This window comes from Callospermophilus lateralis, unplaced genomic scaffold (assembly GCF_048772815.1).
Source record: "Callospermophilus lateralis isolate mCalLat2 unplaced genomic scaffold, mCalLat2.hap1 Scaffold_45, whole genome shotgun sequence".
Classification (NCBI taxonomy): Eukaryota; Metazoa; Chordata; class Mammalia; order Rodentia; family Sciuridae; genus Callospermophilus; species Callospermophilus lateralis.
In genome coordinates, this window is record NW_027514398.1 from 749,288 (window position 1) to 773,896 (window position 24,609).

The 24,609-nt window shown below is 50.2% G+C and overlaps 2 pseudogenes; one reads left to right on the top strand and one right to left on the bottom strand.

The window, feature by feature from the left end:
- The first annotated feature begins 5,904 nt into the window (after positions 1-5,904).
- Positions 5,905-13,204, top strand: LOC143388898 (neuronal acetylcholine receptor subunit alpha-2-like; annotated as a pseudogene).
- Positions 13,205-14,716: 1,512 nt separating this feature from the next.
- Positions 14,717-24,609, bottom strand: part of LOC143388899 (protein-tyrosine kinase 2-beta-like) — a 53,716-nt pseudogene continuing 43,823 nt past the window's right edge.

The window sequence follows — 24,609 nt, forward strand, 5'->3', positions numbered from 1 at the left end:
AAGAAGTTAGTAATCTGTACATGGAGCACCCTGGATCCAGGTGAGCCCAGCTTTGGGATGGGCACCTATCCTTTCTCACCATCTCCAACTGACCTCAGTTTTGATAGTGGCTTAGCAATAGCAGTCACGGTGCCAGGAGTTATAGAAAGCAGGCAAGTTCTGGCTGAGATGCTCACACATATTGCACTTCTTGAGGAGCATTTTGCCACACTATAATTCAGAAACTAAAGACCTGAGTTTGAATCTCAGCTTTATCACTTTTAAACTATGTGGATTTGGACAAATCAGCCAACTTCTCTGAGTGTGGCTTTTTATTTTACTTGTAATAGGTAGTAATGTCTCTCCTCCACACACCCTTGGGGGTGGGGTGAGCCCAAAGCTGCAGAAATGCCTTGTGAACCTGCAAGTGGCATAAACAAGCTGTTCTCAGGAAAACCTTCAGGGGTCAGCACCAAAGGAACCCTGGCCTCCTCTTTCTCTGCACTTACCTAGCCCTGTTTTCTAACTTCAAAAGAAAAACTATCATGCCTGTGCAATGATAGTGGTAAGCAATTGCAATTTATAATTCCTCTTCGTTTTAACCAGCAAAACAAAAAACAAAACAACAACAAAAAAATTCCAGTAGGTGGTGAGAGTGTGGATGAGGTGATATGTAAGCATTGACATCCCCAGGTGAATTTGGAGGGCCTGGGACACTTGAGGTCCTTCAAGGTAGAGAGGATGAAAGAGGAGAAAGGAAGAGATAGTTGGTCTGTGGTTGTCAGGTGTTCTAGAGACAACAGAGAACAGAGGGGAAGTGCCACCTGCTTCCCCTGGGTGGTAAAGAAGTTTAGCCGCTGGTGGCTTAGCTCAGCTCTACTCAAGCTTCTCAGGTGCTTACCCAGAATCAGACTCAGGGAGGGACTTCCCAACATGGGGAATTGTTTAAAGCCTGGAAGGGAAGCCTGGGTGCACCTGGGCCTCCCTGGATGCCTCTGAAACCAGTGGGGTTAAATGAATATGATCAAGCTCGGCAGCAGGTGGGGATGAGTAAATGAGAACCCAGAGTTGTCTTTCTTCCTGTGTCCACTGTGTACCTCTGGGGTCAAGTAACTTAGTTCTCTGTCCTGTTACCCAGCACATCCTTGGTCCTGGTAAAGGATGAAGTCATGGAGAGATAAATCATAAAAAGCAAACAATCAGATTATGAGAGTAAATGTCTTCTGTAGTCTGGTCCTAAACTCCCTGGCCAGCCTTGGCTTTCCCCATCCACTCTCCCAGGGACTCTTCCTCCCTGGTACTTTCCCAGGAGGCTCTGCCTACCTAGAACTCACAGGGCAAAAGGTGTCTGGGGAGGCAGGCCTGGGCTGGAGACTTGGGAAGAGACCCAGCCTTCACCCTGAAGAAGCCAGCTCACAGCAGGGATTTCCGCTCTTCTCCAGAAGCCTCTGCAGACCATGCCCCAGTTGTGGGGCCCCATGAGAGGCCTGGAAGCCTCAGCTAAGGCAATCCCAGGTGAGCACAGCTGACTTTGATTTTTATTTACCACTTTAACCACTGGGCAGTTCAGTGGTAGTGTGTCCATCCAGGCTGCTCCGCCACCATTGCTGCCATCCATCTCCAGAACCTCATCATCTTTCCACACTGCAACTCCTAATCTCCCCTCTGTCCAGCCCTAGACAACACCCATTCTATTTCCTGTTTCAGTGCATTTGGTGACTCCAGGTCCCTCGTGTAAGTGGGATTGTACAGTATCTGTCCTTTTGCGTCTGGCTTATTTCATCCATGTTGTAGCAGGTACCAGAATTTTTCTTCTTAAAAGGCTGAGTGATATTCCACGGTATGCACAGTCCACATTTTGTGTATCAATTCATCTGAGCTTGAGTGGCTTCCCTTTCCCAACAGTTGACCAGGGTTATTGCATTCTGTTTGGATAGAGTTTACATGATTTTTTGTGAGCCCCCTTTCCCCATGAGATTGAGGGAGAACATATACAAGCATAGCAGGCATTGCTGCCTATAAAAGCAAGGGAACAAACAAATAAACAAATGCACTATTGTATTAAGTAACTGATGCATCTTATGGTTGAAAATTTGATAAGTGTGGAAAAGTGTCAAAGACAAGTAAAATGGCTTCTAATCCCTGAGATTGCAGGTGATCTATATGTACCTGGAGGAAACGGTTACAAGAGGAGAAAGCAGGACAGCAAGGAGAGCTTTCCCTAGGAAGAGCCCGGCTATGCTGCTTTCTTTGCAGAGGGTCTGCTTGGAGGAAGGGGGACAGTCCCCTGTGAGGGCTAGAGACCCCCGGACCAAGCGGCTCTGCTCACCAGGGTCAGGAAAGCTGCCAATCCCAGGTGGGTGGGTGCTGCACAAACCTTATGTGGCACTCAGGGGACCATTAGTTGGTGAGTACATGAATCTGCACTCTCATGGGAACCTGGGCAGCTGTGCCACCACACCTGGTGTGTGGACAGAGCAAATCCTGAGGTGTCTGAGCTTGGGTCTGTTGTGGGAGGCAGGTTCCAAGAACCCCTGTCCCTCCCATGTGGGGACCCCTTCTCCAGAACAGCCACCTCTGGGAACCATTTGGGGGACTGGAAGGAACCAGTCACCTCTAAGAGAGGTAGAATGAAGCAGGAAACCCCAGGGTAGCAGTGGGGTAGTGTGGCACCAGATGAGTAAGAGTTGCTGGTGGTAAGGGGCAGTATTCTCTCAAGGAACAGGGGACAAACATAAATCTCACTTTCTAGTGAGTCTCTGTGTTGAAACCTCCTGGGAAAACTGAGGTGGGGAGGCCTTTTGCCCCAAAATACACCCTGGAAGAGCCTGTGGCAATAAATAAGTCCCAGAAATTGCAGGACACTGACACTCTCCTCAAGACCTTCCCACACCCTCTCTTCCCCAGTTGGCACGAACTGTCTCTGTGTGATGCCACTGGGCCTTGGTGCTTTGACAAGCCCAGTAGCAGTGTTCCCAGCCCAGCCACTGCAGGGCCAGGAGCTTCCAGGAGCACAACCATCCTACTTGTTCCCTGCCCCTGTCCTGGAGGTAGGCAGGGCAGGAGAAGGATAAGCCAAAATTCCAGCAGAGCCTAGTGACTTGGCTAGGACCCATAGCCACATTTGCAAGCTCCAGGCCAGTTCTCTTTTCCTGGCAAGAGGGCAAAAGCGAGCAGTGTGACAGGTTTGGGGAGAAGCAGAAGATCATGGGTGATGTGTGGACTCACTGCTGAGATGTTGGGACAAGGAGGGCTGAGAAGGAGAATGTGGTTTTGTGCCTCTGTTAACGGTTATTCTAATTCTGTCATGCACGAGGTGGCTTACATTTTTAAAGCACTCTCTTAGCCTTGTTCTTGTTTGTTTGTTTGTTTTTAGAAATTGTGTTTAAAATACACTTAACATAAAACTTACCATTACACCCATCACCACTATCTAGTTCTAGAACATTCTTACCATCCCCAAAGGAGACCCTGCTCCCACAGCTTGTGCAGAAAGCCAATGTTATGTCTGCACCCCATATGCAGAGTGTACCCAAGCAGAGGGCATCTTCTCTCCCAATAAAAACAGCTCTTTAAAAAAACTAATTTGAATGGGCCATTTTTTTTTTTTGGTGTACATGGACACAACATAATGCCTTTATTTTTATGTGGTGCTGAGGATGGAACCCGGGTCCTGCCTATGCTAGGGGTGCACTCTACCACTAAGCCACAATCCCAGCCCATGAATGGGCCCACTTTTAAAGGTAATACTTAACATGTTACCTTAGTGACAAGTTTAAAATCACATAGGACATACAATAATATATACACCTAAAATTCTGCATTCCCCAACTCTTGCTGCCATGACAAGTCGAGCAGTTCACCGTTCTTGACGTTCTTGACGCTGCCTCCATCTCATTGCTGTGTTCTGCACACACCACCATCCTCATGGCCTGAGAGTGGCTGCTTCTTATTAATCCAGAAGCATTTTAACGACAGCATTTTCAAGGTATACTTCACATAGCATAGAAGTGCCCCTTTAGAAATGCTCCCAGAATTGTGAAGTCATCCCACTGTGTATTTCCAGAACTTTTTTGTTACCCCAAAAGGAACCCCCCAGTGATGTTTAAGCAATCCCTCGCCACCCTCCCTCCCCAGATCCACTTCCTGGTTGTCCTTCTGTCTCTGTGGAGTTTTCTGTCCTCATCCTACAGGGGCTTCTGTGACTGGCCTCTTGGGGTCTGGGCTGTTTCCCAGCTTCTTCCACGTGGTGGCCCCATGTTAGCACCCCATTCCTTGTTGTAGCTGAATCACATTGCATCACATCCATCCAATGGCTTTTTTCATCTGTTTATAAGTTGGTGGACGTTGGACCATTTCCACCTTTAGGCTACTGTGACTGGTACCTGTGCTCTTCTGCTGACTAGCTTGTGAAATTATCCCCATTTTACAGATGAGGTGCTGAAGCCAGAGTGATGGGAACGTGGGTGCCCCCTGGTAGGTCAGCCTTGTCTAGGGAGAGCAGCCGGCTGACACTGGAAAGTGGGAGACATGGATTCCTCAGTCAAGCTGGGGATAGTCCAGGAGCCCGGTGCTCCTGGAAGGCCTTGCACCCCTCTGTGGAGTGTTGAGGAGGCATGACTCAAGAGTCCTTCTCTGGCTTTGATCAGGTTCAGCAGAAGGAGCCTTGTAGAATCCAGTGGCCCCCTGCCATGCCAGCTTGGTGACATCCTGCCAGATTAGACCACAGCAAGCTGTACCTGCCCTCTTTTGGATGTGCAGGGGAAGCCAGACCCTCCTCTGAGACCATGGACCCCTCCCATTCTGCACTGCCACCCTGGATGAAGTTTGGCCTGTTGTGGCCCCTTCTGCTCCCAGCAGGTGAGTGGCTGCCTTATCTCTGGGACTTCACCGCTGTGTGCTCATGTGCCAGGTGGGGGGATATCTTGCAGGTGGGCTCATTGCAGTCCTCAAGGCAGCAAGGATGTTAGAGGTCATAGGCTGGTTCCTGGTTCCACAGGGAGAAGGTGGAGGGGCTGTCACAGCGCTGATATTAACAGCTGTGTTACCTTGAATGTCCCCAGCTTCAGTGTTGCTCATCTGCAAAACACAAATAGTGCAGCGGACCTCCCAGAGCTATTGTGGGGACAGAAGGAAAGCCTGTGCCTAGCACCTGGGTCACAGCAGGCACCCAGGACACACATGTGGTGGTTATTGTCCTTGCCAGGCTTTCTGTCCCAGCTGGAGCTGCTGCGGTTCTGGGTTTGGAGCAGTAGCTGTCCACTCACTCAGTGGCAGAGCCTTGGTGTGCCAAAGCCATTGGCAGAGTACTGAAAAACCCCTGAGAGACCCATTGACAGTGGTTGGCCTAGTTGATGAGAGGTGGCAAGTGCCAGCGGTTTAGGAACAACTCAGGGAGGTGCCCTCAGTGGCGAGGGCTACGGCTGGCACTGCTGGTTCCTCTGATGACTGGGTGGAAACTAATGCTGCTCACCACCAGGCTTGCTGTCATGGGGCAAGTCCCCTCCCTGCACCTTAACTGGGACCTGGGCTGGATCTCCCCCCTCCCTGCCGCAGCACTCTGGCTTTGTTATCTAATATCACACAGGTACTGATGTCCAGTACTGATGACCAGCACGAGCGAGTGCACTGTGGCTACGGGGCTCTGCACAGCTGTGATGAACATTATCACAGTGAGTCCTCCACAGGGTTTGAAGTGGAATCTGGATTCACATCCTACTTGACAGATGAGCAAGCTGAAGCTCACACAGATGGCAGCCTCTGCTTTGATGGGAAGCCGGATGCCCGCTGCCTCCTTGGCTTCTGGAGACCTCTCCTCTTCTCTCCCATCCCACAGTGTTGACTCAGTGAGGCCCTCACACCCAGGCTGAGGATTGCCTCTTCAAATACCTCTTCAGGGGCTATAACCGCTGGGCACGGCTGGTGCCCAACACCTCAGACATGGTGATCGTGGGCTTAGGACTGTCCATTGCCCAGCCCATTGATGTGGTGGGCCTGTCTCCCAATCCTGGGCCCCTCAGAATCAGCCTCCAGACCCCAGGCTCTTCCCCAGGGTCCCCCCAGCCTCCCAGCCCATCTCCATTACAGCGGGGACCTCAGCCTGTTTCTCCTGGGCTGCCACAGCCCCTTCCCCTCTCTCGCTCAGATCCCCTTCTGGGGCAGCAGAGGGCAGCAGGGGGGTTTCTTGTGTGACCCTGAAGAATCTGAGTCCAGGGGAATGTTGGGAGGGACGCTGGGCTTGGGTGCCGCACAGAGGCTCTTCCTGTGGGTGGGGATCCCTGCAGCCCCCTCACTCATCCTGTGCTCGGGTTCTGTTGCCCTCTCCCTCTTACCAGCCAGGATGAGAAGAACCAAATGATGACCACCAATGTCTGGCTGAGGCAGGTGAGGATTCTCCCAGCAGGGGGGGACAGTCATTGCTGGACCCTGCCCCACCCCTCCCTGTACCTTTCCCTGACAGGAGCAAGCTGCTGCATTCAAGGTTGGTGAACACCTGCCACTTGGGTCATCTGGTTGCAAGTGACCTCTCCAGCGGACTTTGCTTTCATGGCCAGGCTCTGAGTCTACTCCCTGGACATGTCACCAGAGAGCCAGAGATGCCTTTCTTAGAAATGGACATTTCATAGTCCTTGCTGCTTGGGGACAGGCTGCATTGTCACCAAAACCCCAGGGGGGTCTCATTCTGCCCATTTTACAGCTGAGGAAAATGAGAAGCAGGGTGTGGCTGGGACAGTAAAGGGGGCACCCAGGTGTGCCTGGCTCTGCTCCTTCTACCAAAGAACACTGAGTTCCCTGTTTGTGTTGCTTGACAAACCCGAAGCTCGCCAACTAGAGCCACTTGGATGCTTCGTATCTCAGTTTCATGGTCAGGAGTTTGAGTGTTTGCTCTGCTTTGCATGGTGACTACTTGGGAGCATCTGGCTGGTGGCTGTCCTGTTCTGAAGGGTTAAGGACAAACTTTACTCACAGAAGGGGTGTTTGGAAAGTTCTGAAAGGGTGGGCCTGGCTGGCCTCCTGGCCCTGCCCAGGACCTCTTGGGGTCTTTTCCTGCAGTGTCTCCAGGAGGGAAGTCAGATTCCCACTTGTGGCTCAGGGCTCCCAGAAGGAAGGTCCCTAGAGAGAGGCAGAACCTGCTGGTCTCTGATGGCCTGAATGGGCTCAGCATCCATCTTGCCATATTCTGTAGGTCAGGGCAATACAGGAGTTCAGCTAGATTCATGGAGGGGCCATAGACCCCACCTCTCAGTGGAAGGACAGCCAAAGAGCATGTGGCCCTCCTGGATGGGCCACTCCTAGGGCAGACTCATTAGAGCACAGGTCTCATGAGAACCCCAGTGTGTTCCCTCCCTTCTTACCCCTCCTGATCTGCTCTGATGCTCTGAAGGCCTCTGACATAGAGGTGGCAGTAGAATGTGAGAAAGAGGAGCTGGTGCCCTTCCCTACCAGCACCTGACTGTCCCTGGGCAGAGGTAAACATGCAGAGAGCCACACCCACCAGAATGTTGATTGGCATCTCTGTTTGAGTCCTTTGAATGGGTGCCTGGTCCTCCAGTGCCCTTTCTGTAATCCCTGTCCCCCAGGAGGCCCTGGATGGTGTTGGGGTGTGGTGTTTCAGCTACTTAGTTTAAATTAGACCTTGGTCCAGAGACTCTGAGTGGATATTGTACATCCCAGAGCTGTTGGAGCGTGAGGAGGCTCATATTTACAGATGTGCCAACTGGGGACCAGAACAAGGAAGGTACTGTGTGTGTAGTTGGGGTAGGCCTAGAACCTAGGTCACTGCAGCTGTCCCCATGGTCTGGTCACCTGGGCCAGGGGCTGGGCAGGAGGTGAGAACATACACTGCTGTGGGACCTGGGCTATCAATCCATCACCACCTCTGACTAGCCTGAGATGCTGAGCATGTTATTCAGCTTCTCTGAGCCTCATTTTCCTCATCTGTAAAATGAATGTGATTCAACCTACTACCACATGCCTGAGGACAGTAATATGCCCCAACTTGATGTGGGTTCCCCAAAATGTTGATTGGAACTGAAAACATGATGAATGGAATGGAGAGAGAATAAAAACTGATCGGAGGAAAGAAACATAGGTTCACTTGGACATGATTTGGGGGGAGCAGGAGTGAAGTCCAGAGCAACTCTTGCTCCCTCCTGGGCCATCCCCTGGGTAGGGAGATCTCTGGAACATATTCTGGAGGTCACAAATAGCTCCGAGCCTTAGCCGCATGCCTCTGGCAGGTGGCTTTTCCCCTCTGTGGTCCTCACTTCCACCTGCTCAGCATGCCCTGGCCGGCTGTCTCTGGAGCCTCTACCTGGATGGAGAATCTAACCACTTCTGTAAACTGTGATGTGCTGAAACACGACTTCAGCTCAGATCCTGCAGTGCCTCACCGGAGTCAGCCAGGGAGGCAAAAGAGAACCAGGGGCATGGATGGGGACACCACCTGCCTGGGAGTTAGCTACTGAAGTGGGGGCAAAGTGAGGAGGGTGTTTATCTGGGAGGGTGTGCCTGGTTCCTTGGTCAGAGCCCTTTCCTGGCATTGCAGCCTCTCCGTTCTGTGGGGCTGGGTGGGGCTCTGGGGGCTCCTGAATCCCTAGCTCAGCCTAGGTTGACAGAGGCCCCTCCCTGGCATGGCAGTGATGGGACCCCTCCCCTGCGCAGGAGTGGAGGGACTACAAGCTGTGCTGGAACCTCGCTGATTTTGGCAACATCACCTCCCTTCGGGTCCCTTCAGAGATGATCTGGATCCCTGACATTGTCCTTTCCAACAAGTAGGAAGCCATGGAGCCCTGGGAAGATCACCAGGAGGGATAGTAAAGGGGACTTGGAGGGCTTCATCCTTTCCCTCTCAATACTTAGCAGAGAACCCCCTCCTCTGTATTCTTTTATTCCTTTCATTCTGTTCTCTCCCTCCTACACACCATTTACTGGGCACTGAAGATGTATTCATTTGTAGCAAGGTGATATGGGACAGATTTGCCAACTCTGAGTATCCTTTGGAAAATGTGGTTCAGGCTCTCTAAAAACACTTAAGAGTTGAAAATTTAGAGGATGACAATATTGTCTGAACAGGTAAGTGGCATCCTATAGTAGCACCTTTGAAGAACAAATTCACTGGGTATGTTTTTTCTTTAATCATGTTTTCTTATACTTGCTTTGGATTCAAGACCCAAAGGATCAATCTCATCCTAACAACTAGAATCTAACAGAAGCTGGAGGGTGGGGGGGGGAGGAGTATATAGAGAATCCCAGTGGGCAAAAATCAATGAATTAACATACTTTTTGATAGGAGAAATAGAAATCTATATTTTTATTAGTTTGTTTAGTATCAGGCAATTCTTCATTGAGAAGTTAAGAAGTTCAAATTTAAAAGAAGGTGTTATAATTGTCTAAAACCATTTTCTAAAGAAGGTTGCTGCTTCCTTAAGATATGAATACCTATGACAAGGTTCTGTGGTCATGGTTTTGGATCACACTGTGTGTCTGTCATCCCCTGCCAAGGGCTTTGGAAGCCAGCAGAGCGCAATAGCGTTTTAAATGCTGTTTTAAGTCCTGCAGCAAAGAAACCAGCTTACTGAGCACTTCCCAATCCCTTGGACCCTACCTTGGAAATGATATTTTTGACCAATAAAACATAGAGAGAGAGTCCATTTCTAGACCTCGAGAGAGGTCAGTGGTTCCTTACACCAGTTTCTTACACTGTCTGGTCCTGGGCAGGCCCAGCGCCCTCTCACCTAAGCCGTCTTGGTAAACACACACTTGCCACTGGGTGACCTGGCAGGTCTGACACTGCAGGTACCTGTGTTTGCTGACTCATACCCCCACCCCATTGCTCTGTACCCAGGAGCTGGCACCCAGGAACATTCTAGTTTCTACTTCCTGAGCATTTGGCAGAGATATGAGCAAAGTCCTAGGGTCAAATCCAACTTCAATTTTCAGGATTGTCAATAAAGCCATGACCACTAAGACTTGATTTTCACAAGAAAAGCCCAGTTAAACTTCTGTAGACATATAAAGAAACATCTGTTCCACCCAGGTACTACACTCTGGCCAATCAATAGAACTGTTCCTTCAACCAAATGGGTGCATGTTGCCATCTAGTGGCAATTATGTGAAATGACCAAAATGCCTTTAATTTCTTTTTCTTTTTTTCTTTTTGACTTTTTGCCTGATGTATTTGTTACTCTCTTTCAAAATTCCTGTTTCCAGCCAGTCTGTCTCTCTACCCTGGAACTACTCCATGGGAAACTCCCTTGTATTCTGATTCCCTGGACTTTAGGACAGACCGTAGGAAGCTAAGGGGGAGTTGACGAAGTCCCATCTGATTGGTCACCATTGTTCCAGTGTCCCCATAGTCCTTGTGGGTCTTTGGATTCTCATTCCCACGAAGTCCCCAACCTCATCTACCACAGTCACTATGATGCCCACCTGGTGGCTCCAGTGAGCACTGTTAAGGTTTTCCTTGGCCACAGCTATTTCTTGTTCCTGCAGGGCCCTCTGCTGTGGTGCCCCCTCCCCTCCCTTGGCTGAATCCTCCCTGAGCACTGCAGCCAGCCTCCTGTTGGTGCCAAGCTGCCTCCTAGGGGGGCCCTAGTGGTTGAGGTTAGATGCATGGACTCCAGGAAGTTTCCTCACTAGCCAAAATCTTAGGTCTCTTGAGCAAAGAACAAAAGATCCAAGTGGGAAAGTCATGATCTTCTACCTAAGAAGCTGCTTGCTCACTGTGTGCTAGGAAAGTACAGTTCAAAATTATCACTCTAAAATATTAAAGGAATAAAACAGGCAATGGAACTGCATACACCCTGTGACCTCAAATATGCAAAACCATCAGAATCATTGTCTGCGTGACAGTAGAATAGACATGTATCATATCACATTGTTAATAGTGGGTATTTTAAAAATTCTTGGTACTTTCCAGTGTTCTTCAAAACTCCAACTTTTGCAATTAAAACAATGTTATATCAAAAGAAAACTCAAGTATATCCATCTTCTGGGGGAATTTTATACTCTTGCAAAAGATGGGACACTTGGCCAGCTAAGAACTGCCTTGTTCAGGTTGTTCTCTGCAGCAGTCTGGGTGGGTCAGGTGGGTGTGCAGAGCCCCCAGCTGGTCTTCTCTCCGCAGTGCAGATGGGGAGTTTGTGGTGACCCACCTGACCACAGCGCACCTCTTCTCCATGGGCACTGTGCACTGGGTGCCCCCCGACATTTACAAAAGCTCCTGCAGCATCGACGTCACCTTCTTCCCCTTCCACCAGCAGAATTGTAAGATGAAGTCTGGCTCCTGGACCTATGACAAGAGCAAGATCGACCTGGAGCCGATGGAACAGACGGTGGACCTGAAGGACTACTGGGAGAGTGGTGAGTGGGCCATCATCAATGCCACGGGCACCTACAACAGCAAGAAGTATGACTGCTACCCCGAGATCTAACCTGACGTCACCTACGCCTTTGTCATCTGCCGGCTGCCGCTCTTCTACACCATCAACCTCATCATCCCGCACCTGCTAATCTCCTGCCTCACCGTGCTGGTCTTCTACCTGCCCTCCGACTGCGGCGAGAAGATCACGCTGTGCATCTCCATGCTGCTCTTGCTGACCAGCGAGTACCAGCTCTTCACTATGATCTTCGTCACCCTCTCCATTGTCATCACCGTCTTCGTGCTCAACGTGCACCACGGCTTCCCCAGCACCCACAACATGCCCTGTTGGGTGCGGGTGGCCCTGCTGGGACGTGTGCCCTGGTGGCTACTGATGAACTGGCCTCCTTTGGAGCCACACGACTCCCCAGGCCTGAAACTTGGCCCATCTTGTTACTGGTTGGAGACCAACATGGATGCAGAGGAGAGAGAGGAGGCAGAGGAGGAAGAAGAGACAGGCAGATGGGTGTGTGCAGGCCATCCAGCCCCCTCCATGGGTATCATCTATGGCCGCAGATGCCTGAACCCACCGGCCTCAGGGCCCAGGGCCGAGGCTCACTCTGGGGAGCCTGAGGTCTTGCTGTCGCTTTGCATACAGAAAGCCCTGGAAGGTGTGCACTATATTACTGACCACCTGTGGTCTGAGGATGCTGACTCTTCGGTGAGTGAGATCTGGGTGAGGGCCTCCCCTGGGTGACCCTACCAGCTTAGCAGGGAAAACTTCCACCTCAAGGTGGTAGCTAGACCAACCTGGACCCCTCCCTGTGGGCTGGCCTCACTCATTCATGGCTCCAAAGAGTCTGAAATCAATTGGGAGAGAACATTTAGCTGGCTCTTGGGACACTTGATGGCAGTAGGAAAAGAATGTCCCTGCTCAGCCTAACTGGGAGACAGCAAGCAGAGAAGGGCATGCTTAGATGTGGACTCTGCAGTGCCATGCTATGCCACTACCTACAGGAGTTGGCAGGGATGGGAGGTGGAGGGGGGATTAGGAGAGCCTGGTGGGATAGCCCCCTGTGGTAGTGGCCTTCCTCTTTTATGCTAGATGGTCCCCTCTCCTCTTTGCTCATGAGGCCCTCTGTGAAGCTCATGAGTCAACCACAAACCCTGCAGATTCTTGGTTGTACGAGGCTGGTCCTCTCCGCAGCCTCTGCCTTATCTAGCACTCAGCATCAGCATTTTCTTATCAACTTAGGGAAGGGTGAAAGGCTGGAAAGTATCACTGGATAGCCTTGATAAGTGAATGAGAAAATTAATCATTAATTTGGGAGCAGCTAGGCATCCATCCCTGGCCTGGGCTGGGAATCCAGGCTACACAAAGCCCACCCACTAACCTGCCCTGAGTCACACCTACCCCACCCACTACCTTCTCTGCACTGAAATCACGGCAGCCACTGGGAGTCCATCTCCTTAGATGGTACCAGCACCTCTCTGTGTTCCTCTAGTCCCTTTGCCTGAAACCTGCTGAGCCCCGGCAGTGTGAAGGGTGACATAGGTGGGACACAGGAGAGGGTGGTATGGGGCTTGGGCCAGCTCTGTTTCTCCCTCCACCCTATCTCTGCACCTGTGCCAGTCTTAGCTTCCCCTTGGGTCTCAGGGGACAGTTGCTTTTGCCCTGTGGTTGTCCCTACAGGGACTGAGCATGAGAGGAACACTTCTTGAGACCTGGCCTCTGTCACTGTGAGCCCATTTCTCCCGCAGGTGAGAGAAGACTAGAAGTGTGTTGCCATGGTCATCGACAGAATCTTCCTCTGGCTCTTTATCATTGTCTGCTTCCTGGGAACCAGGCAGCAAGCAGAGTAGGGCAAACTGCCGACTCCCCTCCATCTTGGGGTCCTGTCCTTCTGAACCTCCTCCTCCTCAGCACACAACACTCCTTCACACATCTGGAAAGACCTACCTACCTGTGACCCTGGCCCAGGCCCTGCTCCTGAGTTCTCTCCTGAGACCCCCCCCAACTCCATGGCCCTCTAGCCTCATTCCTCCTCATTCTGTAGCCCCCGCCCTCAAACCCCTGTCTCTCTGCCTAACTGAGGCTCCCAAAGGTGATCTGCTGTAGGAACAGCATGGAGATCTGTGTTGTTAATGTTTCATGTCCATCCATCTTGCATGTGAGTAAAGTGGTTAAATAAAGCCAAGTCTGCTGTTCCTTCAGCTGTGTGACCCGCTAGAGCCCAAGTGGTCTGGGTGCAGCTGAAAGAGATGCCACATGGATGAAACTGCCCTGGGTCCCTCCTGGAAAGTGGCCCCTGAGTCAGGTACCCTACTGACCAGTTGGGACCAAGGACTGGAGCACACCTGTCCCACTGCCAGGTGCTTTCCTTGGCCATGGCCCAGCATCCATCAGCCCTTGATCTGCACCCAAAAGAACACCATCCATCTCTTGCCTGGCTGTGGTTCATGGCCAGCCTCCTCCCACAAAGGGCACATCAAACCAACACCACAGTCCAACAAACCACAAAGAAAATGGTATGAGTTTAATTCAACCATAAATCTGATAGAAAGGAGGCAATAGAAGGCTCAACACAAACACTTGAGAAAGGAAGGGGTCAGATGAGAAAAGGGGGAGAAGAGGAGCAAGAAAAGGCAGGGAAGGTTAAGGAAGAAAGAGAGGAGGTTGCCAGGGATAAAGCAGATTGTAGTCCAAAGTCCAGTCCTGGCCACTGTCTCTCTGCTCCTTCCCCAGATACTTGGTGTGATAACAACAGTGTCCTGTGCCAGAATTCCCAATCAGTTTGTTCTTGGACTGTGTTCCAGATTCCCCATCAGGAGGAAACCCAGCTGTCAGTCCAGACCAAACTCACATTAAATAAATTTGAATATACACTGTACAAGAAAGCCAGCCCATCCCCCATCTTTCAAGCCTCCTGACCCCCCCCCCAATAAAGCCATTCCCTGGCCCCTCTGTGCATCAGGGGATCCCTGAGGGCTGGAGAGGAAGGAGAAGAAATAGCTTGGTTCCCATATGGGCCCGCCATGTCCATGCATAAGGTGTTTTGGCTGCTAGGGACACTACTGTGACCCCAATGAGGCTTCAGCACCCAGGTTGGGGTAGGAGGGGTAGCTGGCGACGACAGTGATCTTGGAACCATGTGTGTCACACCAACCCTGCGTCAATATCCAGAGTCCCCTCCATCCAGCTGCAGCCTGAACAGCACAGTCTGGGGTGGGGCGGGGAGGGGTTCATGCAAAGTGGTGAGGGAAGGACCCCTCACCCAGGTCCTTCCCTGAGAAGACCATGTGACCAAAGGCAAGGCAGGGGAGGTGCATGACCGGTGGGGGTGGAAGATGCAGGTGGGTGGCCACCATGCTAGGTCACTCTGCAGGCAGGTGGGCCAGATTGGCCAGGACCTTGGCCTGGTCCATGGCATCCAGCAGGTTCTTGGCGTCCACGGCCAGGGTGTGGGAAGCCGTGAACATCTGTCGCTTGCACTCCTCACTCAGGGAGGTCAAGGCATTCTGCTGCACCAGCTGCATTTTGTTGATAAGGTCTGCCAGGTCCTTGTTGAGCAGCTTCTCTATCCCCTCAATCTGTAGGGAAAGCACACAGACAGGCGAGTTGCTTGGCCATTGGGAAGGGTATTGGCTGAAGTCCCTGGGGACAAGGTGGGTCTAGGCCTGGCTGAAACCAGCCCCCCATACAGATTGGAGTGGGCATCCCAACCCCTAGCCAATCGTGTGAGCATGGCCTGACCCCACCCCATACGCAATCCAGTCGCAACAACCCTTCACACCACCAAAATTCAGGTGAACGGTCAGGGTCCACATCCTTGTGCCATTTTGTAACTGTCTACCATCAAATCAAGAGATCTGGGATTTTTTTTAACCACCACATGCCCAGAGCCTAGCCCACTGAGCACATGAAACACAAGAGATGTTTGTTGAATGAGCGAGTGAGTACATGGTCATCCCTAGGATACAAAGCTATCATATCACATCTGACCTCTCCTCAGGAAATTTGCCCTAAAGCTGTCTAGGTCCCTGGTGGCCATCTCAGCCCTCTGATGGTACCTGCCTAGATGGGGTGCCTCTGTGGGCTACTGCTGCCACCCAGAGGCAGGTTGAGAAATGTCCCAAGTGTCCCTGCTCTGTCTTGCCTTGAGCAGGCAGATGGTTAGGGTGGTGATGGGATGGGCCACATGCCACATGGATCATGTGGCAGATGGCTGACCATGAGAGGCAGAGGATCCCATGGCTCCATGGGAGGTCCACATTTGGTTTCTAGACAGACAACCGACAAATGTCCAGTAGCCCTGGATCAGCTTCTTACAGCTGCAGTAACAAATGACCACAAACCTAGCAGCTCCGAGCAGCACAGGTCATTCCTTTACAGTTCTGCAGGTCAGACTTCTGAGCGGGCGCAATGAGGCTAACACCAGGGTGCAGACTGGACTGCATTCCTTCTAGAGCTGGGCAGGGTGTTCCCTGTCTTTCCCTGGGTTGAAACTGCACCTTCCAACAGCAGTGTCCCTCTGACTTTGGTTTCTGTCATCACAGCCCTTCTCTGACCTTCCTCCCGCTGCTCATTAACAAGGACACAGGCCCACTTGGGTAATCCACATAATCTCCCCCTCTCAAAAGCCTCACACTGATCACATCCCCCAAACCCCTTTAGCCTTGTAAGATAATGTGTTCACAAGTCCCAGGGATCAGGCTAGGTCCCTGGTGGCCATCACAGGGCTGTGTCAGCAGAACACCGGGATTCCCAGGGCTTCATTGACAGGATTTCAATGAGACATTCACCTTGACCTTGGTCCAGTGAGTAGATAAAGGATAAAGGGTGGGGAGAGGAGACAGGCATGCCCTCTTGCACATCCACATTCAATAAAAATTTATGGCAATCTGAGACCTGATAGGAAATTCACCCCAGAAGCTGGCCAGGCTCCTGGGGGCCTCTCGGCCCTCTGATGGTGGCTGCCCAGAGATGCTGTGCAGTCTCCTGATGGACAGAAATGGGACTGCCCAGGTGGCTTAGGGACCTCTGCTAGAAATGCAACTAGGAACAGGTGGAGGTATGGGGAGAAGGGACAGATTCGACACCATCTAGGATAGGACACCTACCTCTGTCCTCGAAGATGATGGCAAGGAGGGCAAGAGATCATCCACACTCCCAATGAGCTTCCTCAGAGTCAGCCCCATGTGGGGCTGGAAGGAGGAAGGCACAGGGCAGCTGTTAGCACCTGCTATTTTCTTTTCCACAAAGCCCTGTTTGCTTTGGCCAGAGCACATCTTGGGGGTTCCAGGAACCAACTTCCCTTTGACCATGGGTGGAGACACCACCCCCTTCTTCAGGGGTGACAGCCCCACTTCCTTGGGTCCCTTCTGCCTGGGCTCTCACCTTCACCACCACCACGTAGCCCTCAGGGGGCAGCTGGCAGAGCTCCTTCTTGAGATCCAGCACTGCGCGCACCAGCTCCATGACATTGAGGTTCACTAGGTCATCGGTCTTGTCCAGGTTGGCTGTGGACTGGATGGACTAAGGACAAGAAGTAGAGGGGGCTTGGGGGACCTGGGAGGACACTGCTACCACTGCTGTTCTTTTGTGGATAGGCAACTCAGCCACCAGCCCACCAGGAAGGACTCTTTTGTGGAGAAATAGTGACCTTTCCTGGGCCTGTATCCCTCCCTTCTGCCTCCAGGACAATGGCTGTCCAGCCAGGGAGCCTAATCACATTCTGGTGATTGCCTAACCAGACCCATGGAACCATCACCTAGCCTTGGGGTCCAGGTTGGTCAGTGCCCGTCAGGTCATTCTAATGGGCAGCCGAAATCGAGCACCACTGTTCTAGAGCAAAGAATACCAGTGGCCACCCAGGCTACTGGAAGGATCTGGTGAGGGGTGCCAAAAGCTTAAGGGTCGATCAAAAGAGACAGGGGCCACTCGTCCTCCCCCAGGGCTGCACATATGAGCTTTCCTCTGGGTCAGGCAGTGGGGACAGGAGCCTGGCTCTACCCCTGCTTCTACATGAACCAACTGAGGTAGCCTGAGGCAAGGTGCTTGTCTTTAAATACCATAGTATTCAGTCCTGGGAATCCCCACTCCAATTCATATCCAACCTTGGGGGAGCCAACACCTATCTGTGCCTCCAGTTGTGGTGGCTTCTGTGGGGGCCCTGTGAACTCTGCTGCAACGGGAAGGACAGTGAGTGAGTAAGTGGGTAGAGGGGTCTCAGCAGCTGGCCTTTGCCTTTATACCCGCTGATGATCAAGCAAAGCCCTCTCCTCCATTATCAGGAGACTCCAGGGGTATTAGTCCCCAATCCCAGGAAGATGGGAGGGGAAGAGCATGCTGGCCTCTGTGGTTTTCTATAGAAAGAAAAAAAATCAAAGTCACAGCAGAGATGGGGTGACCTCATGGGAGTTCCAGCTCTGGCATGCTTCCTCCTTAATAGACACAGGCCCAAGGGATAGCAACATTCTGGCCTTGGTCACCCATGAAAAAGAAGCCTCACTCTCTACAGGCAATGGGGGTCCATGGAGCCCCCACCCTGGTGTATCAGCTGCTCATGGGTAGATTTGTAAGGATGCTATAATAATTTTCCTTGAGCATTTGGGGCTCAAGTAAATGAAATACCAGTAGAGCCTTGCTATTCATGCCCACTCTGATGAACAAAGACACACACAGGCCCTGCACAGCTGTTGGAAGGGAAAGCAAGGATGGAAATCAGAACACCTGGTTCTGCTCACACCTCCACCATCAAAGAGCCCTGCCACCCAAGACAGCACATCTGTATTCCCCCAGTCTCAATTTTCATCTGCAGAATAAGAGGGTTAGCTCTGAAGTCACCTGGAACCAGAGAGCCTAGGCTCACCCCTGAGCCATGCTAATTAGCAGCTTGGTGACACTGGGCAAGTTATCAACCAGCTGGTGTCTCAGTTGCATCCTTTGTAAAATGGAGACATACTGCCTGTCTCTGAGTTGCTACAATACAAATGAGTTAATACTTGTGACTTGGGCTGGTGCCTGGCTTGTGTTAAGTTCTTTGTTTCCATTGTCCTTGCTCTTCTTATCATTATCATCAGCTCCACCCCCTCCTTTCCCTGACTTCAGCACAAGATTCCGGAGAGATCTCCTAGGCTTGGTGTTGTTCATTCCTTGGGCTTGGAGAAGTCGGAGGTGGATGGAACTACTTAACCTTCCTCCACCAGAGTGAGGAGTGGAAAGGCGAGAATCACCCACTCTGCCAAATAAAGGCAGGCAGGAGATGGACCGAGAAGAGGACCGAGGAGGTGGTCAGAGCAGGGAGTAGCTCTCCACTCTAAGCTGACCACTTTTGCACATGCCACATTAAAAACAAGGCAAATAGACGGTTCTTAACATTGAAGACATACTCTGCTGCCCCCTGCACAGGCAGTAAACAAAGATGGGGTACCACAGAGACCCAGGTGGGGACTCCCCAAGGAAGGGCAGGAACACTCACTGTAGCCGGCTTCCTTCTCTGGGGTCTACAAAAAAAGAAGGGAAGAGAACAGTCACTTCTACAGCTCTGGGGACCACCCACTGCCCCCCCCTCCCTCATCCATAGTGTGATTAGAGACTGTGGCCATGGGGTGGGAGGGTCCCAAGATGGGCAGCCCCAAGGAGGAGAAAGGCAGACCCAGGGACTGGTGATTCCTGGGGCAACCAGGCCTTTCCAGGCTGTGGCTCTAGAAAGAGGCCTCTCCAGTTGACTTACCAATGGGGACTTATCATTCATGTTAACCATAGGGTCCTGCAGAGGAGACCAAAGGCAAAAACTTAGGATTCTGGAACTGAACACCAGAATGCATGGCATGCATTTGTCCCAGTTAGTGGGAGGCAAAGAGGGCACGGGGAGAGCAGGGAAACCCCTCCCGTGTTCCACGCAGGCTCACCAAGGACTTCTCCTGCCTCAGCCACTGGGAATCTTCCAGCATCTGCTTCTGCTGCTTGTCCAGGATTTGCCACATCTTGATCTTCTCAGCCTCCCACAGCTGCTGGGCCTCTTCTCTGCTGCCTGGTGAGATGAAGTCCTCCTCCTGGGAGGACAGCAGAGAGAAAGGAGAGATGCAATGAGCCCCATCCCAGGCTTGGAGGAGGGACGGTCCCCAGAAGAGCCTCAGGGGAGTCACAAGCCTTGGCCTTGCAGCCACTTTTTTCTAGCTTGTTCTTAGCCTGGCAGCCCTATATGCAGACAGTTATTATCAGGTGTCAGCCTCACACATGGCCCTGGTGGCAGCAGGAATGACAAACCCCAGCACACACTGCTAAACATGCACTGTACTCAAGCTGCGACGCGAACTATCAATGACATTTTAACATTATATTTTCTCAGTTGGCATTGGTGATGTTGCTGTCATTTAATAGATTTAGAAATGCAAAGCCAGCTTCTGGAAGCCCTTTGGGTTTTTTTTTTTTCTCCATCTAAGTGCCATGTGGCAGTCCTGTAAGCTTCATGGGACACAGGTGCGGCCTCCAGCTCTCTGGCATGTAGTCCCACTCAGCTTTGTTAAGGTAGCCGCCAGGGTTATCTAACCAAAGGCCAGAAGTGCAGGAGCTATGAGTCAATATGAAGAATGAAATTTAAAGAAGCAAAGCTCTGCAGATCTCCCCAGCTTTATTAACCTCACCCTGTTTTCACTCACCTGTGGGACTGTGGACCTACAGACCGAGGTGCTGAATGGAAAGCGCGGTGTTTTCCTATTTTCCCTCCTTTTTATGGTTCAATTGTGTAGTTATCTGTTTAGTCCCTCCAACTACTCTGCTTTCCCCCTGCTGTAGAGTGATCCGCTTAGCATCTGGGATGGAGGGAGAGTGCCAGGGGCATTCTTTTGAGTACTCCCCAGGGAGCCTTTGCCAGTGACAGGACTCAGCCATGACAAGGAAGTCTACAGGCACTCCAGTTCCTGCTATAATTTGAACGTGGTCCTCACAGTTCATGTGTTGGATGTTTAATCTCCTGCACAACAGCATGGGCGGTGGGGACTTTAAGAGACCACTAGGCCACGAGGGCTCTGCCTTCATGAATGAGTCAGTGCCACCAACACAGGGGTGGGCTAGTTAGCACAAGAGGGGAGACTGACAGAATAACGAGTTAGGCCTCCTTCCCTCATTTTCCCATACTGTTTTTGTCACATGGGTGATGCCTCTGCCAAGCTATGACACAGCAAGAGAACCCTCACCAGCTGTGGCCCTTGGTGCTGGACTTCCTAGCCTCCAGAACTGTAAAAGATCGATCTCTGTTCATCATACATCACCCAGTCTCCAGTGTCCTGTTACAGCACCACAAAATGAACTAAAACAGTTCCTTTCCTTCAAAGTGGCCAGTGCACACACAAATTATGTAAAGAAAATTCTAGAAAAACTCTATATACTTTTAGAAAGCTTCAATCCCTGCCAAGCTTCTCAAAATAGTTTTCCCAGTACACCCTATAAAATAAACTTGAATATTACAGTATAGTCTAAAAACAGCTGTATTGGGACAGTTTACCTAGAGTTCATTTAGCTTCAGTTACCAATCTTGATTTCTAATAATACCTTCCCTACAAGTTAGCTTTTTTGCTAAAATATTCCTTGTTCAATGATCTATTCAGTATGTACTCATTAAGCAATGCTATGAAGCAGGCATAGAACTGGCTGCTGGGAGAATAGTAATTTTAAAATAGAAGATGTTCCTTTTCTCATGGGGATCAGTAAACAATAGTTAGGCCAGTGTTGGGGCCAGACAATCAATCCTTTATTTCAAGGAAATTTCCTTGTAGGATGCAAAGCAGCCTCTGGCCTCCACCCTCTAGGTACCTGCAGCCCTCCCCATTGGGACAAACATGTCTCCAGACATTGCCAAGTGTCCCCACAGAAGCAAAACACCTCAGCTGGGGATCACTGAGCTAGACCTTTTTAAAAGAAAACAGATTTCAGAATGTAAGGGTATTTTACAACCCTGAGATTGCTGAATATATGATCTACTTCACAGAGACAGAGTGCTATGGTTTGGGCATTGTTTGACCCCCAGAGGTTCATGTTCTGGATGAAGGCTGGGTTCCATGTGGCAGTGCCAAGGTGTTGGAACCTCCAAAAGAAATGGGGCCAGGTGGGACATAACTAGGCTGCAGGGGTGCCACTCTTACAAATGGTTTAATGCTCTCTCATGGGAGTGGGCCATGTGTGGAAGGAGTGCATTAATTCTTGAGAGAGGGGACTGCTATGAAAAATGTATCCTCTTGGGATCTTGTTTTCTGTATTGCCATGTGATCTCTCCTTCCTATATGTGCTCCCACCGTGATACCATCCATCAGACTGTAATGTAGGCAGAAGGCTTTCACAAGAGCTAAGCACAGGTCAGTGTTTTATTCTTGGATCTCTTTAACTATGAGCTAACCAAACCCCTCTTCTCTATAAAGTATCCAGCCTCAGGCATTTGTTATAGCCACACAGAAAGGAATAAGTACTCATTAAGCAATTGAAGCTTAGATCTGATACTCGAAAATGAACAAATTTTGAGGCCACAAATATCCTTGGTTAAGTGTCAATACCTGTAAACACAATGGTATGGCTGCCCCATACCATTTTATACTATTGACAAATAGTGATAAAAAGGAACTAAGTGCCTGAGGTTCTATATCCAGAGATAAGAATATCTTGGTGTAAAAAAAAAAATACACAGACTGAGAAAGATTCAATGCAGAAAATATGAGTTACTGGAGTCCAGAAAATACTGTATAATTTTACAAATGCCACCACTTTCAGGTTTTGTGTGTTCCAAGCTTAATCTTAGCAAATCTTTATCGAATAAATATTAGAAGACTCAACAGAATGAGTCTTTCAATTTCGTAGTAAGACCAAAGGAAAAAAAATGAGAGACTTTACAACCTTGAATGTCTAGGCTGGTTTTTCTGAAATACACTCTAGGTATTCTTCCCAGGTCATGGACAGTTAACACTCCCTTTGTCTTTTAAAATGATGTTCATGAGCCACAACACCTGCCAGCCTCGTTCCCCCCTGCCGCCATATATACCCTTCCTTGCTCAAACACCACACCACTTGCCCCTGCCTCTTCCATCCCTACATTCCAGTTTTTTCCACTCCAAATTTTCTCCATCCTTCAGTGCCCCACTGAAAGCCAGAAGCAGGCAGGAGTCACTCTCCCCTCTGAATACCCTTTACATGGCCCCCACAACTTTCTGGCTCACATTACCCATGAACCTGCACTTGACCTGCTCCTTCTGACTGACTGTAAGCTCCTTGAAAGCAAAACCACGTGTTCCTCCTTCAGCATCTTGGACAGCACCCGCAAGTGCACAGGCCCACTGTGCCCTGTGGAACTTCAGTACTGACTTGTGAAGACTCCGGAAAGGAGATGCTACCATCCTGACTCTGAGGCATCCCACAGGCCCCCAGATGAGCCAGGCCATGGGGCCAGTCAGGAGGAAAATTGTTGTTACCATCTCTGAGCATTGCTTTAATGTTTCCAATTGCCTTGCAGGGAACCTCGTCAGCGCTTCGCCTGGGAGAGAATTTTCTCAGTGTTTCTGATCTATATTTTTAATCTTTTTTGTTTGGTTAAAGAAGTGCTCATTATGTTCTTGCAGGCAGATTTTTTTCTTAGCAATTACTTCTAAACCTCTGACACAAAAGGTCTTTTTTTTCTGTGGCACAGTCTGTCTTTATGGAATGGAACAAAATCCTCCCAGTGGAGCAGGGCTTAGACAAAGGCCATGCAGCCCCTCATGTATACAAAACAGCTTCTTTCTAAAAGCACAATTTTTAAAGTAAAGCTCCCTAAAACTTAATTAATTATGGATAAAGAGTCGAGGGCAGAAGGGTAGAGAAACTGCATACTGCCTAAATTATAGTACATGCTTAGAACCATAGTTTTATTATTGTTATGCATATGAGAAGACAGAAATTGTTTAAATTAATGTGAGAGAGAAAAACGAGGTAGGTTGGGGAGAATTTATTTCACAATAGATCTCGCAGCCTGGAATTTGAAGCTACCATGGGCATTCAAATTTTTACTAAATAAAGAATAACAGTACAGATATATGTCAACATACTTGCCCCAAATTTCCAAATCTCTTATGATAAACACATATTTCCTTGCCTCCAAATTTTTAGAGACATATATGTTGAGCCTGAAATATTAGACATATATACAAGTAAGAGCTCAAATAGTGAGTTTAGCCTGTTTTGTAACCCAGTTTGGTAAAATGTGTCAAGATTTCATGGCAACAAGTGGCAAGAGGTCATTGCATTAAAGGAGATGATTGGTGGCAAGTGAGCATCTGCTTTCAAGCAAAGATGGTTTTGTTACATAAGATCTGACAATCAACAGATATTCCACAAAGTACTCAGTGTCTCACAGTCGCTGATGACATAGCGATCAATGGGGAGGTGGCTTAGCCTCTCTAGCAGTTCATGAGCCTGTAACCACAATACCCCCTAAGCTCCTTCCCACCCAGCAACACCTTTACAAAAGCAGCAGCAGTAGAAGCAGCTGCCAGGAAGCCTTTCTTTCCTCTGATGGAGGAGAGATTTAGCAATCAGGCAGGATGGCAGAGTGGAGCAGAACATCCAGGGTCTTTTATTCTCCAGCACCACCAGGCCTGGCTGCACTCCACCCACCAGCCTCCACACTAATGCACTGCATTCTGCCTCTGGGGCTCAGAAAAGATAGGGAATTTTACATCATTTGCCACAGCTTCAGTGTGGACAAGGGTAGTTCCAGCTGGTGTCCAACTGGTGTCCCCAGGAGCAGAGCCTAACTTCATCCCAACTTTGATATATTTGCAAAGGGAAGAGTCACAGAACACCTTGATGACTTGACTGGCACACAGAAGCATGGAGGGCACCCCCTGAGGCTGAGAATGTGGGGTTCCTAGTATCCCAGGCCACCTCCCTCCAGCAGCTTCCTCAGTCCGGGCTGGGACTCAGCATGCAGTGCCCTCTTACCGGCATGCTGTGGCGCTTGAAGACATTGTGCTGGTGGAGAGATGGGGTACACAGCGAGTTAATGGGAGATGGGTACTCTATAGGGCTGGTGAGCATAGGGGAGCTGGACACAGACCCTCAGGGACCTATTAAGGAGAAGCAAAGAAGCACTAGGCACAGGACAAGGCAAGGGGGTGGACAATCAGCTGCTACAAACAGGAGCACAAAGAAGTGATACAAGAGCATCATGGGGGACACAGACTTGCTCTCTCAGAGTTGCTGAAGAATGTGGTGTGGCATTTCCTTGGCCCTGTTGGAGACA